At 38.5% G+C, this 16,169-nt stretch overlaps 1 protein-coding gene and 1 long non-coding RNA gene across 10 annotated transcripts in view; both read right to left on the reverse strand.

Moving 5' to 3' along the window:
• SNX29 (sorting nexin 29) overlaps positions 1-16,169 on the reverse strand; it is a 688,321-nt gene that overhangs the window by 650,658 nt on the left and 21,494 nt on the right. The window lies entirely within an intron of this gene.
• LOC140504726 (uncharacterized) lies at positions 8,551-16,166 on the reverse strand. The gene is made up of 2 exons (XR_011967221.1): positions 9,870-16,166; positions 8,551-8,887 (listed from the first exon to the last, which is right to left on the reverse strand). It is a non-coding gene; the product is annotated as an uncharacterized lncRNA (long non-coding RNA).

Below are 16,169 nucleotides of genomic sequence, written 5' to 3' on the forward strand. Positions count from 1 at the left end.
AAGATCTATCTACATACAACAGCGATAGGGCCTGCACTTCTGATTTCACTGGTAGAGAGAAACCCCAAGGGAGGAAACTCCCTCTACTTGTGCAGGCTGGCAACTTCTCTGCAACTCATAACCTTGGAGAATTGCCTGGCCCTAGGGCACAGAGAGGTGAAGTTGCTTGCCCAAGATCTTCTAGCTGACATGTTTCAGAGATGAGACTTGAACCCAGGCCTTCTTAGCCTCAAGAGTGGCTCTCTATCCACTATGCCAAAATGTCTCCCAAGAAATAACAGTATCAATAATGATTTGCTCAGTGATCAATGAACAGTGCAAACAACACATAAAATAAGATGACGAGCTAAAGCAGAAGACTTCACAGAAGCAGTTTCAGCTGGGCTTCTGTGAATGAAAAGTGGCAGATTAGACACGCAAGCAAAAGCTTGGTGAGAGGAAGGCGGATGGTGTGACCAAGGGGACAGTGAGCACACCAGTCATGTAAAAGGAAAATAGTGGAAGAGCGGGTTCAGAAGGCAAGTTAGCAGTAGACAAATGATGACCTTGACCACCAAGGTTAAGGAGACTGGGTTTTATCCTACAGGCAACTGGGAGTCACTGAAAATTAATACTCCCTTCAGTTATTGTCTTTATTTGGAGAGATTTCTAATCCTGTAAGAGGATATTTTAAATAATCTCAACTTTTCACAGCTCCATGTTTCACCTCTCTAAACAACTGTCACTGTCTGAAAAACCATGCTTTGCTTCTTACCATCTTTATTTGCCCAATTTTCCATGCACATTTAAAAATATGACTAAAAGCACATGACCAGTCAGGCTATAGCATGTGCAGAATTAGGATTCTGTCTCATATGATTAATATTTAAGACAATGCTGAGCACAGAAGCAGAGGCATGCTTATGCAGAAAATTTAATCTTAAAATAAAAGTAAATAAGCAAAGGCAGCTAGGTAGTGCAGTGGATAGAGCATCTGCCCTGGAGTCAGGAGGACCTACATACAAATCCAGACTCAGACACTTGACGTTTACAAGCTGTGTGACTCTGGGCAAGTCACTTAACCCCAACTGCCTCACCCACCCCCCCAAAAAAATAAAAGTAAATGAGCAGCAGAGACAAGATGGCTGCATGGCAGAAAGTACAGGAAGTTTCCCACTCCTCACACCCCATCTCCTCCCAACAGATCTAGAAAAAGCATCAGAACAAATCCTGACTGGAAAATAAAAAATAGATCACAACGAGTCATTTTTCCAGGTCAGGTCAGCATATGAAGACAGAGAGGTCTGTGGACACTGAGGATGGCATCTAGCCAAGAGAATATCATGCAGAGCATTCAAGTGCAGAGAGAAGAGATACCAAGGCAAGAAGAGGTCTCATACCCAGCATATAGGGGCTTAAACTTGTGTAGGCCAAAGGAACAGATGCCAACTTGCAGCTCTGTCACCCACTTCCTAGTTCTGAGTTAGAGATCTAGGGTAAACTAAGGAGGGGACCTGCATCATAGGGTGAGGAGCAGTCACAAATCTAGACTGTGTGCTGAGCAGGGACCAAGGTCAGAAACAAACAGAAGTTGTATGGCTCAGCCTTCTGGGAACAAGACAAGGTCTCAATTCCAACTTCTAGCCTGTCTAAAGCCTGCAAAAGAATACCCCAGACCAAAGGAAAGTCTACAGAACCAGGAAAGCTTTCCAGTGGTCTTATCATGGCTGAGACCAAGAGCACAATCTACTGAAACTCCAAAAAGGCAAATCCACAGGCCCATTGATCAGGTTCAAACGCAGGGTAGGAACTTGCAGGGCTCAGATCAGGCAGAGCAGCAAATAAACTCTGCCCTGGATCAGACCACTTTGGGAGCACTAAAAGCTTACAGGTTCCAAGTCTGAACTGTCCCTGAAATCCTGGAATAACCAAAAAAGCAACAGCAGGACTAGCCCAGACATTCCCTATAGAATGTCTAAACATAAACTCTCAAGTCAGGAAGGAGACTGGAGGAATGAGAAGGGGAAAAAAAAAAATCATATCCTAAAAAGCTATTCTGGGGACAGGGCCACCCAAGACTGAAATACACAAGCCGAGAATGACTCCAACATCTATAAACAAAGTCTCAAAGGAAAACACAGCTTGGGCACAAATTAAACCAGAATTCCTAAAAGAGATAAAGCAAACATTTTCAAAAAGAGAAAGGGAAATGTTTTTTATAGATGAAATAAAGAGTTCTAGAGGGAAAAACTGGATAAGAATCGAGAACCATGAAAGAAAAAATTGGAACAGGAATTCACAGCTTTGCACAAAAGGTACAAAACCTTGCCCAAGCAACAAATTCCCTGAAAATTAGAATGGACCAAATAGAAAACAATGACTCTGTAAGACAGTAGTCTTATGTCAAAGGGCTGAAGAAGTAGAGTAAAATGTAACTTATTTCATAGGAAAAAGAAATAACCTGGAAAACAAATCTAGAAGAGAAAAATGAGGAAAAAAAAAGAATCACAGGAATACCTGAAAGCCATGACCAAAAAAAAAAAAAAAGGATCCTATTTTAACAAATCTTAAAAGAAAACTACCAGTTAAAACCAGAGTACAAAGTAAAAATAGAAAGAACTCATCAGCCACCTGATGAAAGAAACACCAAAATGAAAACTCGCAGGAACACTATAGGCAAAATCCAGAGCTTCCAGGTTAAAAAAAAAATACAGCCAGAAAGAATTCAAATGCCAAGAAGCCACAGTAAAAAATCACACATGATTTAGCAACCACCCTTACAGAAGGCCAGAGATCTCAGAATACTGTATTCCAAAAGAAAAAGGGCATGGGCTGCTAGCCAAGAATAATTTACCCAGAAAAACTGAGTACGATCCTATAAGAGAAGTAAATAGACCTTTCCTGAAAGAGGACTTCAAATATTCCAAAGGAAATATCAGAGAGGCATAGAAACTCTCAAGATCCACAAGGGAGTTAAGAGAAACACAAAAAGGTCACACTAATAACAGCAGCTAACATTTATACAGTGCTAGGTGCTATATATAGGTGCTAGGCACTGTGCTAAGCATTTGACACTTGTTATCTCAGGACCCTCACAGCGCCCCTGGGAGGTAGGTGCTACTGTGATCATCATATTCACAGATGAAGCAACTGAGGCAGAGGTTAACACAGGGTCACAGAGCTGGTAAGTGCCTAAGGACATCTGAACTCAGATTGTCCTGATTCTAGGCCTGCCATTCTATCCGCTGCACCACCTAGCTACCCCTAAACATGGATAAACTGCTTACATTGCAATATAGGGAGATGATATGTGCCCCCTCTGAGCGCTATCATTAAAAGGGATCATCAAAGGAATCTAATTAGATAAAAGGCCCAGGAGTGGTTCTGTTATACCTTAATAATCTTAAGAGAATGGAAAGAGAGAAGAAGAGTATATGAGTTTAAGGGGAAGCAAAAAAGATTAGAAAATATTATCTCACATAACTGCAGTATATAAAGAGAAGTAGATACAAATAATAAGGAAATGGAGTAACGGCTAATACTTGAACCTCACTCTCATCTGAACTGGTCAAAGGAGGAAAGAGTACGTGTAAACACACACACATACACACACACACACACAGAGTTAGGCACAGAAAAATATTTTGTAAAACTAGGAAACAAGGCAGTAGATTGTAAGCTCCTTGAAGGTAGTCATTATTTCATTTTTGTCTGCATCTCTGGTAATTAATTATTTAATAAATGTTTACTATGAGGGGAAGAGGGGAAGGAAGGAAGAAAGGAAGGAAAGAAGGAAGGAAGAGGAAGGAAGGAAGAGGAAGGAAGGAAGGAAGGAAGAGGAAGGAAGGAAGGAAGGAAGGAAGGAAGGAAGGAAGGAAGGAAGGAAGGAAGGAAGGAAGGAAGGAAGGAAGAGGAAGGAAGGAAGAGGAAGGAAGGAAGGAAGAGAGAGGAAGGAAGGAAGGAAGAGACAGGAAGGAAGGAAGGAAGAGACAGGAAGGAAGGAAGAGACAGGAAGGAAGGGACAGGAAGGAAGGAAGAGACAGGAAGGAAGGAAGAGAGAGGAAGGAAGGAAGGAAGGGAGAGGAAGGAAGGAAGAGGAAAGAAGGAAGGAAGAGGAAGGAAGGAAGAGGAAGGAAGAGGAAGGAAGGAAGAGGAAGGAAGAAAGGAAGGAAGGAAGAGAAAGGAAGGAAGGAAGGAAGAGGAAGGAAGAAAGGAAGGAAGAGAGAGGAAGGAAGGAAGAGGAAGGAAGGAAGAGACAGGAAGGAAGGAAGAGACAGGAAGGAAGGAAGAGACAGGAAGGAAGGAAGGAAGGAAGGAAGGAAGGGAGAAGAAGGAAGGAAGGGAGAGGAAGGAAGGAAGGAAGGAAGGAAGGAAGGAAGGAAGGAAGGAAGGAAGGAAGGAAGTAAGGAAGAGAGAAGAAGGAAGGAAGGAAGAGAGAAGGAAGGAAGGAAGGAAGGAAGGAAGGAAGGAAGGAAGGAAGGAAGGAAGGAAGGAAGGAAGGAAGGAAGGAAGAGAAATGATGAAGAAAATAGTTTAAAAGCAACCTGGGAAGACCTATATAAACTCACTCAGAGTGAAATGAAGAGAATGATTTATACAAGCACAACACCACTGTAAAGACAAACAACTTTTGAAGACTTAGGAATTCTGACCAGCATTAATGACTGGCCGTGACTCCAGGGGACTCGTGATGAAACATGCTATTCACCTCCTGACAGAGATACGAAGGATTCAGTGCAGAATGAGACTTTTTTTTTTTTTTGGACACAGCTAATGCAAAAAATTGTTCTGCTTAACTGAACATGTTTGTAACAGGGATTCTGAAGGGTTTTTTTGTTTGTTTCTCAACTAGGATTATGTGAGGATATGTGAGGGACACAAAAAAGGCAGATTTTTCCTGTTTAAAATTTTTTGAAGTGTTAAAATTAAAGTAGACAAAAATAAAACATTTTTTAAAGTTTCTTATACCTCTTAAAATACCTAGAGACATTCTGAGTATATTAAAATACTAAAACTGACAATCACTACCCTAGAAGGTAAAAATTAGCCTTAAAAAGTAGCACAGGGGTCAACTTCAATCCCAAAGTCATGAGCATCATCTACACAACTATGCTACTTTCCAGTCTCTCATCTGAACTGATCCTTAGCCAACCTGCTCATGTTTTAGAAGTCTACAGCCATTACAGGAGACAAAAGAAGTACAGATTACTGAAAAATCTGCAAAGAAAGACTTTCACATTTCATAAAGACAAAAGACACAAAGTATATCTGTTAGCTGGTACCAACCACGGGAAGCCAAAGCTTAAAAATTCATCTAAGATATAATTTTCTCCTAAATTACAAGATCTCAGATGAACATTCAAGTCATTTAAACCAAATTGTAAACTTGTTTGATGACCTTGAGCTGAAAAACTTGAGCCCATCAATACAACTTGCTATCTAGTGGTATACTCAGAATTGAAAACTAGTGGCATTAATTTATAAGAGTATGAATCGTTCTCCAACTGATAAATGGTCAAAGGATATGAACAGGCAATTTTCAGAAGAAATCAAAGCTATCTAAAGTCACATAAGAAAGGGAAAATGACAAATGTTGGAGGGGATATGAAAAAATTGGAACATTAGTAGAGTTGTGAACTGATCCAACCATTCCAGAGACAATTCAAAACTATGCCCAAAGAGTTATAAACCTGTGCATACCCTTTGACCCAGTAATATCAGTACTAGGTCTATATTCCAAAGAGATCAAAGAAAACGAGAAAGAACCCACATGTACAAAAACACTTAAAAGAATTGGAAACTGAGAGGAAGCCCAGATGGGGAATGACTGAACAAGTGGTGGGAAGTTTTATACAAACTGAAAACTAAGTGAGTACAGCCAAAAGAACAGCGTACAGAGTGACAGCCACACTGTAACCAGGATCAGCCGTGAACAACCTCGGCTTTTCTCAGCCAGACGATGACCCAAGACAATCCCTTCAAAGGCCTTGTGATGTAAGACGAGAAAGAACTGATGAAGTCTGATGAAGATGGAAGTACACCTTTTTCACTTTCTGTATTTTTCTTGGGGTTTTTTGGTCTGTGTTTTCTTTTGCAATATGGCTAAGATGGAAATGTGTACATAACCTATATCAAATTGCCTGCCTTCTCAAAGGGGAAGATATGGGAAGGAAGAGAATTTGGAACTTAAATTTTAAAAAATGAATGTTAAAAAAACCTTTTTACATTTAATTGAGAAAAAACAAGAGAGAGAAAAAGAAAACTAATGGGGACAACCCCCTTCAATTTTCAAAACTAGAACTAATCATTGGAGGCCACTGCCCTCCGACTGGTAACATGAATATTAAATCAGATTCAACAACTTTCACTGGAATCCAAAGGAACTCAATGGTTATTCCTACACTACCAGTGATATTACATTAGTTGAAGTAGTTTCAGTACCCAGTGGTCATAAAAGGAATGGAACACGGCTATGGCAGTAAAGCTATTCCTCACTAAAGGAAAACAATTCAAATAAAGTGACCTATGAAGGAAAACGTATTTTAGGTAGATCATTTCTAGTCTGAGGTTTAGTACAATTTAGAATTTAGCACAATTAGTGCTGAGAGCACACCAGAAAGCTTTTGTGAACATTTTGTTCAGACTAAGTTTTTTCTCCTAGTCTCATAAGTAGTAGTCAATTTATGAGTCTGACATTTTTCCAAATTTTTAACAATTATTTCTCTAGACTGAGCTTAAAACTATCCATGAACTTAAATATCTCTGGACATAGCACTGACAACTACCTTATTATGAAGATTCAGCAAATATTTGTTTTAATGAGCCCTGTCCTAGATTTCTAGTTCTACCTAACCTGTCATGTTAATGTATAGTAAAATTCCAAGGAATCTCATACTTTCTACAGCAGCTATTAAAAAGCAAACACTGTTTTGGAAAAAGCTAACCAAAGTCCTATTTTCCCAGGTTGCACCCAGACAACCCAAATTAACCTGTCTGGTGTCATAGAGAAGCACATATCAAAAGGATCATTTAACATCGCAGGGTTTTCAGCAGGCCTATTTGAGAAAAGCAAAAGCATGAGCTAAAATACAATATAAAAATGGGTCAGATTTTCCCCACTTGGGTAACTCTATGGTTATGTGACACTCTCATAAGAACGATTACACTTGCAAGAATCAATTGACTCAAAATATATGACAAAAGCAGGCTTCATAAATTTTTAAAAGCATTATTATGGCACAGGTTTTACATGAGGCTTGTTTGAAATAGGTCTCTGTATAAAGCCTTGGATTAATTATTCAATTCTTAAGAACTAGAATATAATGCTATGCTAATCTTCAGATTATATGTAGAGAATTTTTGTAAAGGCTGTGATGAGTATTCTTTTCCTTATAACATCCGTTTTGTTTGAAAATCTTTGGGAATTTAAGATTGGAAGTGTAAAGGACAAGACCTCCCTAAAGGAATTTTCCCACACCAATAATACCTTGTGCAACAGCCCTCTCACCCTGTGCATGCCATGGGCAAGGAAACTGACAGAATTCTTCCAATGGAAATTAGGAGACAAAGATGGAACGACAATAAATGGAAAGTGGAGAAAAGTAGACAAAATGGTCAAAAAGGAAAGATGAGCCTACTTGAATAGAAATGAAATGCTTATGATTGTACTACAATGACTCAGGTGGCAATATGGAATTATATCACTCCAACAGCAAAAAACCTCATGGCAGTATACAGCAAGGACAAGGCAATTGTAGTAATCTACTCCTAGGAAGTATAACTAGGGGAAATAATCCGCTTTTTAATGGCGTATCTCCTGTCAATCTTCCAAACAGTGGTAACATAAAACAGAATCATCTTTCCAAGAGAGTGCAACAAAGTTGGTTTTTCAGTTCAGATGTTATAAATAGCTTGCTCCAGAAACTGGAGTAGGAGTCAAAAAGTTGAACCTATAATCTTAGCTCTCTTATTCATTAGACCATGGGTAAGTTACAACTTGTCTGAACCCATTTTCCTTATCTGTAAAATGGGGATAATAAGAGCTACCCAGTCTATTTCACAGGATGGATCAAATTAGATAACAACCATAAAACAACTTGCTATATATTTTATTAAAAGCTATAGAAACGTAAAGTATTATCATAATAAACTCTTGAGATTCTCTTTTTGAGTAGAGATCTCCTAAATTAAGATTTAGATACCAGTGAGGTAAGAAAAGATCAGAAGGGGAAGAAACAGAGACTAGAAATCGCTGATTACAGAAAAAGTAGAAGCAAGGTTAAGATATTATAGTGGTAAGGAAACTGGGTATGAGGAAACAGCAGAAAAAGTCAACAGCCCAACTACTCCAAAATGTTGGTTACTTGCTAGATCTACTAAAGAAAAGTATACTCACAGAGGGCTAGCCGGAAAACATCCCATCACCTCTAATTTCTCAGGTCTCCTATCACGCCACTTTCCCAGAGTCTGATATTCTAACATATGGCTTCCATAAGATCAACACTAAATTATGTTTGATAATTAAAAAACAAAACTCCTGCTATAGAAATACTTAGCTTAACAGCAACCAAGGAAAACTATGAAAGTGTTTATTCAGATATTGATAGAAAAACAGTACAATACAAACTGGCCAATTATACTATCAGCTCCCGATAGGATTAATCATACAGAGGTTCCAAAAAAATTATTTATTTTATCAATTAAAAATAACCAAAAAATGTAAGCCATAAAACTATTTACAAATTAAAGTACTACAAACTATAAATAAAAGGGCTTTGTCCCAGTTGGTAGCCAGAAGAGGATAGGGAAGAATAATATTATTAAACCCTACAAAATTCTAATAAGGATAGCAGTTATAAAACTCCTTTGGATGTCCCTTTGCCTTGAAGCATAGTCCAGCATGTGAATCCTGTAGCAAAGAAAAAGATAAAAACCACATGATTAATATCCAGAGACATTTAGAAAGAGGAAAAGAAATGCCTGGGGAAACTATTACATCTCCTAAGTTCCAAAGTGAAGATGTGTGACGTGTCTCAACTGCACAAGGAATGTGCTTTTTCCACAGGAGATGAAAGGGGACAGTAACAGCAGCTGGTGGGGGAGGGGGCAGTGGATCAGCAAGAATGAGGAAACACAATGAATAAGTCATCTAAAAGGGTCAGAAAAGTCTTCCATTTTAGAAAATCGAAAAAAATCAAACGCCAAAATTTACACTGAACACAGACATCTCATAACACGCTTATGGTGAATTTCCTTAAATTTAGTTCAACATCACTTTGTCTGTGATATTGTCATGGAGGCCAGGCTTTTTCCTCACCTGAGCAGTATGAAGCTTTAACAAAATGTGTCTCTCCAAAAAACCCATCTGTAAGAACATATAGCGCTATTCCTTAAGTAAGGATTCCTGTCAAAAAGTCCTCATGATGGTTCCTTTGACTGAATGTATGTGAAGGTTCTGGGCTGTTGAGAAGATGTAGGAAACTTTCCATATCCTGCTGAATTCGTCGTGTCCATTATTTCTAAAATCCACAAAACTCAAGGGATACTTAAGGAGTCTCTACAAGTCCCTTGTTTCAGCAGCCCAAGTCTGACTGAAAAACTAGGGAATAAACAAGAGCAGGAAAAGGCACCAATGAAAGCTGACCAACAGAAACTGAACCACTGTTGCCAAACCACGGAGCCACGTCCGTGTCAGCCGCTTCTTCCCAGGGACATGTCTAAGAACACAAGCTTAAAGGCAAAAAGTCCCCCTCTGACTTCCTTAGATCTAAACATCTTTTAAATTGTAGAGCCTGCTGTATATTACGGTGACACAACTGAGAAATTAAGTAATGCAAATGTTAACAAAAATGCTTGGACAGTGACATAACAAACACGCCCTGAGTTCTTACCACTTCCTCCATGGCACCATGCTAGGCACTAAGAGGAATGCAGAGAATGAAAGCCATTCTCTACCCTCATGGAGCTGACTCTCCATGTAAAGAAACCTAGTAAAAGAAAGAAAATGTGTATAAACATAAATAGAAAGTAGAATGTAACAAATAAATAATAAAGGGACCTGCAAAGCGACTTGAGAGTTCAAAGGAAGGAAAGGCTTTGCAAAAAAAGGTTTTGAGTTAGCGCTTCCTACAGACAGAGGCCAGAATCAGGTCTCTGGTTCCATTCCTCCAAATGGGAGGAATGCTGAATGAAGCTGAACCAAGTAGTAAAGTTAGGCAGAAAAGAAGAAATCCACAGAATCCCTCAGAGGCAATATACGCCCACCTTGTACAACGGTAGGAAGATTACACGGATGAAACCAGGCCTAATCCCCACCCATGAGAACCTCACCTCATAAGATAAGAGGATAAGGTATCTACAGGAAAAGGAAGAAGGATGAATGAGACCTGGTAGAAGTAGAAGGAGAGGATTCGGACGTAGAAAGAGAGGCATGAACTGACAAATAGAAGTATGTACAGGATAATTTTACATATATATGTGTATATATATTTGTGTCTAACGGTAGCCATCTCTAGAGTAGGGAGGAAGAGAAGGGGAAAAAAAGGAATTTACATGATAATTTGGTTGCATATTTGAAAGGAATAGCAAATTGCACACAGGAGATTTATAGTTTCATGTGCAATCATCTTTTTATTGTACTATGTTATAGAAATGCTTGTTTTATTCCAGAAACTAAAAATAGAATACATTTTTTAAAAATTAAAAAATAAAAGATTTTCAAGATTTAAACTGTAGGTGACTGGAAAATGTTGATGGCATTAGCTGATATTAGGAAAGTCAAGGAAGAGGAAAATTCAGTTTTGGACAAAGTAATTGTAATAGTTAAAATTTTTCTAGTGTTTTAAACTTAAAAAAACTAGATCGGTCATTCAGAAAGTTACTAGTGAGAAGAGCGGCTTCCACAAGAGCAGAGAAGGAAGCCAGAGTGTCCAGAATTGAGACGGAGGAAGCTACATGGAAGCAGAAGTGGAGAATGGGCTTTCTACCAGCTTTACAATAAAAGCAAGGAAAGAAATGGGCCTACAACTCAATAGAGACAAAGTCTTTCTGTTTTGCTTTTAGGACAGGAAAGGCCTAAGACATATTTGTATAAAAGAAAAATCTTAAGTGAAGAGGGAGAGAATATAGCAGGTAGAAGAAAACAGGGAAGTTAGGTTGGAGTGTCGGGTCTAGAATCAGGAAGACTCATCTTCTCGAGTTCAATCTAGCCTCAGACAAGTACTACAGCTGTGTGACTTTGGGACAGTCACTTCACCCTGTTTGCCTCAGTTACCTCATCTGCAAAGAGAGCTGAGGAAGGAAATGACAAACTATCCCAGTATCTGCCAAGAAAACCCCAAATAGGGTCACAAAGAATCAGACACAATTGAAAAGCAATTCAACAGAAGAAAATAGGGTCAAAAACACCAGTAGAGGACCATGTATTCCTCTGAGATAGCAGGGCCATAAAGGAAAATAAGTAAAGTTGCTGTCAAGCTCTCAGGTATAAAGAGATTGACAGTGTCTATATTAGACGCTAATAAGCTTTTCAGTAAAGTAGGAAGAAAGGTCATTTGCTTAAACTACAGTTGGGAACTTGAGGAAAACATAAAATATTTGAAATAATCCAACTGGGCCACAATAAGGAATGAACATCTCCCATTTACAAAGTGCTCCTGTTTACAAAGAAGGAAGTACAGTGGACTTGGATCAGGCAAGCTGGGTTCAAATTCTCCAAGCTTGTGGCTGTGTCACTTTAGATCAACTTTAGTCACTTAATTAGAACTGGATAGAGATTCAGCTTCTGCCTCCAAATGACAACCTGCTGGTCTAAACTTCCCTGAGCTTCAGTTTTCTCATCAGTAAAATGGGTACAACGCCTGCAGTCTTTACATCACAAGATTATTGTAAGGACAAAGTCCAACAATCATTCATAAAAATGCCTTTCTAAACCTTCAAAAGCTATATCAGTGTCACCTATTATTGTATCTCTTTTCTTTTCCTTGTACTATGCCAGCACAGAGTGGGGACTTACTAAATGCTGACTGACATTCCCTGGAAATGTAATGCTCAGCAAAAATTTGTAATATGATTCTGTCCTTCTATAAAAGGACATCATCGCCCAACCATACACACAAGATGAGTCATTCTTAAATAATTAAAGAAAAAGCAGTCTAACATCAAAACCATGTTTAAACACCAAGAGTATCTTTTGACCCCAAATTTCAAAGTCTTCACAAAAGAAACACTAATATTTCATCTGGGAACAGAGGCAGGTTATGTCTAGTAAGAAGTAAAAGGCACAAATTCAGAGATCAGCGATGAAACATGCAGTCCACCTCAAGACACAGAACTAACAGATTCAAGGTGCAGAATAAGACATATACTTTTGGACCTGGAGAATGTGAGGATGTGTTTTGCTTTGACAAAATACCTTTGCTTCCACAAAGCAAATTTATTTGCTTTCTTTTCTTTTTTCTTTTTTTTTTTTTTATTAAGAATGGAGCTGAGAAGGAAGATGGCTTTAGTGATAAGAACATAAAAAAAGAAAAGGAAAAGAGATTTATTAAGCACTGTTTTAAATGCACAGAAGTAAACAGAAAGAAGTCCAAAAAAAAGCACAAACAAGTAGGGCATGCTGAATTTATTATATGCTTAAAAGGAAGTTCAAACTGTGCACAAGAGATATTCACGACCTCATATACAATTCTCTTTTTCTTTTCTGTTTTGATATTTGGCATCTGTTAAGATTATAATAAAAAAAATTTTTAACTATTTTTGGAAATTTTTTTTAAAAAGCAATTGTGGACTATAGAAAATCATATGATGCATTGCCCCAAACAATTGATAAAAGATATGCACATCAAAATCGCAAAAATGCCAAAATATAGGAATAATAAATGTTGGAAGAATTATGGAAATATGCATGAATGCAGTGTTGGCAGATCTGTAAATTAGTCCAAATATTTTAGAAAGCAATTTGGAAATGTTAAATAATCAACAACACTGATTAAGCACTTTGGGCCAAGCACTGTACGAGGCACTGATGATACAGGTATAAAGCATGATTACTACTCTCAAAAAGTTTACATTCTAAAGAGAAAGGCAACAAATACATGTGTGTGACACAGCCATAAAGTGTCTATGGCTAGATCTGAACTCAGGTTTTTCTGGTTCCAGGGTCAATGCTCCCTATCCACTTCACCACCTGCTTCTAAAGATTTCTACAGGCCGTCCAGGAAGCACCTGGAGCTGTGTGAAGTTCAAGGAAGAGATGAGAGCTAAATATACAGATCTGTGAATCATCTACATAGAGATGACAGTTATATCCATGAGAACTGATAAGTTTACAGAGTGAGTGTGTGTGTGTGATGTGTGTGTGTATGTCACGTGCATGTGTGTGTGACATGAAAATGGAGAAGAGAAGAGAGCCTCGGACAAAACCATGTGGAATACCCAAAGTTGAGGAATATGACAGAACTTATGAGCCAGTAAGGAGACAGAGAAGGAACAGCCTGAGAGGCAGGAGAATTAGGAGAGAAAAGGGTCACAACATCCCAGAGAGCAGAGTGGTCGGCAACATCAAATGCAAGCGATAAGTGCAAAAGCATAAAGATTGAGAAAAGACCACCAGATCTGGCAAGTAAGGGAATGTGGGTAACTCTGGAGGGACGATGCTTAGCTTAAGTGGATGGTAGGATCTAGTAAACAGTTTGGGCATGTCTGAAGGTGACAGGGAAAGAACTAGTTTATAAGAAAAGTTCAAAGATTGAAGAAAGAGGGGGCTGTCGGTTGGAGGCAAGCTGGACAAAGTGACAGAAATGCCCGTATCCTTAGTCCCAGATATTCCACTACTAAGCATGTTGACAAAGAAGGTCAGTGATAAAAAGAAAGGGCAGATTCATTCCAAAATATTTACACAAGCACTTTCTGTAGAAGCCAAGAAATGGAAAGAAAGAAGTAGCCTATGAACTGGGTGGTGGTACATGAATGTAAGGAAATATTACAATGTAATATGATGAATACAGAGAAATGTAGGAAGGCCCCTGTACCTGAATGGTTCAGTGGCAGAATTCTCCCCGACACGTGGGAAGCTACTCTCAGTCCATGTGCCTTCAGGCCACTGAATAGCACAGAGAATAATAAAGAGTTGGGTATGTGGTCAGAAGACTTGAGTTCAAATCCCGCCTCATGATCAGCTAAGTGATCCTGGGAAAGTCACTCAAAGTCTCTGGATCTCAGTTTCTTCAGATGTAAAATGAGGGGGTTGGATCTGCTGACCTTTAAGGTCCCTTTCAGCCTTAAATCTATGATCCTATGAACAGAAGCCCAAGTAAAAAGAAGCAAGAAAACAAAACACAATGTAAATAGAAATAAAAGAATAACTGAAACTAAAAAAGAGATACAAGAAAGCACCGATCTTTCCTGCCTTTGCAGAGGCGGGCACAATGGGTGTGGAGCACTTCACATAAGTGTCAGACTTTTTTAATATGCTGGTTAATTTTGCAGAACTAATTTTTTTTCTTCTTATGTCTTCTTCCTCATAAGGGATAACTCTCTAGGAGGGAGAATGTAAAGTCAAGTGTTGGGAAAAGCTGTCAATAACAATTTATAAAAATAAAGTGTCTAAAAAAAGTAAAAAAACACTCACAAAACGAGAATAGGAAAATGTTAATTTATATATGATTAAAAAGATAGAAATGGACATGCATTAGCCAGTTGAACTACTATATAAAGTACCTTCCCCATCTTTCCTTTCCAACAAAGTTAGTGGAATAACTTCATGGAGTAAAGTGGATGCCAACAATCTACTCTGAAGAAAAGCTCCCAAGAAGAACGGCGTCCCTTTGCGCTTCTTGTAACAGAGCTTCACAAACTACAAAGTACTTTCCACATGTAATCTCTTGTGAGTCTCACAAGCACCTTGTTACGTGTTATTATTATCATCCCTCTTGTACAGAGGAGGAAACAGGTTATCCAAAGTCACACAGCTAGTAAGAACTGAGAAAGGACACCAATTCAGGTCCTCTGAATTCCAAATTCAATGCTTTATTTATGATATGCCAGACATTGTACTAAGTGCTAGACATACAAAGACCAACTAAGTCATGCCTATCTTCAAGCAGCTTATATTCTACTGGGCGCAAACAACATGGACACATATGAGAAAACTAGGTGGCCCAGAAGATAGAATTTAAAGTATTGGAGAGAGGAGATAGGAAGCCCTAAGCTGCAACCCTGCCCCAGCTGCTGACCATCTGTGTGATGCTAGGCAGGTCACCTAACTTCTCTCAGACTCATCTGTAATAATAGGATAGTAACAGTGCTTCATAAGATGGTTTTAAGGATTAGATGAGATAAAATGTGTAAAATGCTTTGCCAACCTTAAAACCCCATATAAATGGTAGCTATTATACATACAAAGTAAATGCAAAAATCATTACAGGTAGAGTCAATGATACAATCTTACCCCACTAAATCAGCTTTTCTTAAATAACAATAATCTAAAAAACCTATACAAAAGTTTGTTTTCATGATCTTTTATCTCTGAATCATTTAGTCTTAATAACTTTCATTTATAGCTCCTAAGCTGATTGGTCCAAAATTCTCTTTTTTATGAAGACAGAGAAAAAATTTCTGAGATGAGAAAAATCTCATTTAGAAAGTAATACCAAGTTGCAGTTAAGAAAAGGGGACAGAAATGTAAAATATATCAATCAACAAAGTAAGGTAACTTCTCACAAATATACTCACAGCAACCAGAAGCACAGAGAAGCAGCAGCAGGAGTATTTCAAACTAGGAAAATCCCTCTATCAAAGGAGGTCAGCTCCTGGTCTGAACCTCAGAGTCTTAGAGAGCTGCCTTAAAACACTAAGAGTTAGTTAACTTACCCAAAGTACCACAGAGAGAGTGTGAGTGTATGGGTGTGGGTGTGCAGTGTGAGTGTGTGTGTGTGTGTGTGTGTGTGTGTGTGTGTGTGTGTGTGTGTGTGTGTGTGTGTGTGTGTGTGTGTGTGTGTGTGTGTGTACTTGAATCCAGCTCTTCATGGCTTTAGGCTAACTCCATTATTTCAAACACATGATAAATTACACAAGACATAATAAGTCTATCAAATCTGATTATGACACCTGTTAGCTTTTAGATAGAATCAGGTCAACTTCTCTTCACAGTCTCATACTTGACTTAAAATAGTTTTTTAAAAGGGATGTTT

The sequence above is a fragment of the Notamacropus eugenii genome, chromosome 1, assembly GCF_028372415.1.
Source record: "Notamacropus eugenii isolate mMacEug1 chromosome 1, mMacEug1.pri_v2, whole genome shotgun sequence".
NCBI classification, from domain to species: domain Eukaryota; kingdom Metazoa; phylum Chordata; class Mammalia; order Diprotodontia; family Macropodidae; genus Notamacropus; species Notamacropus eugenii.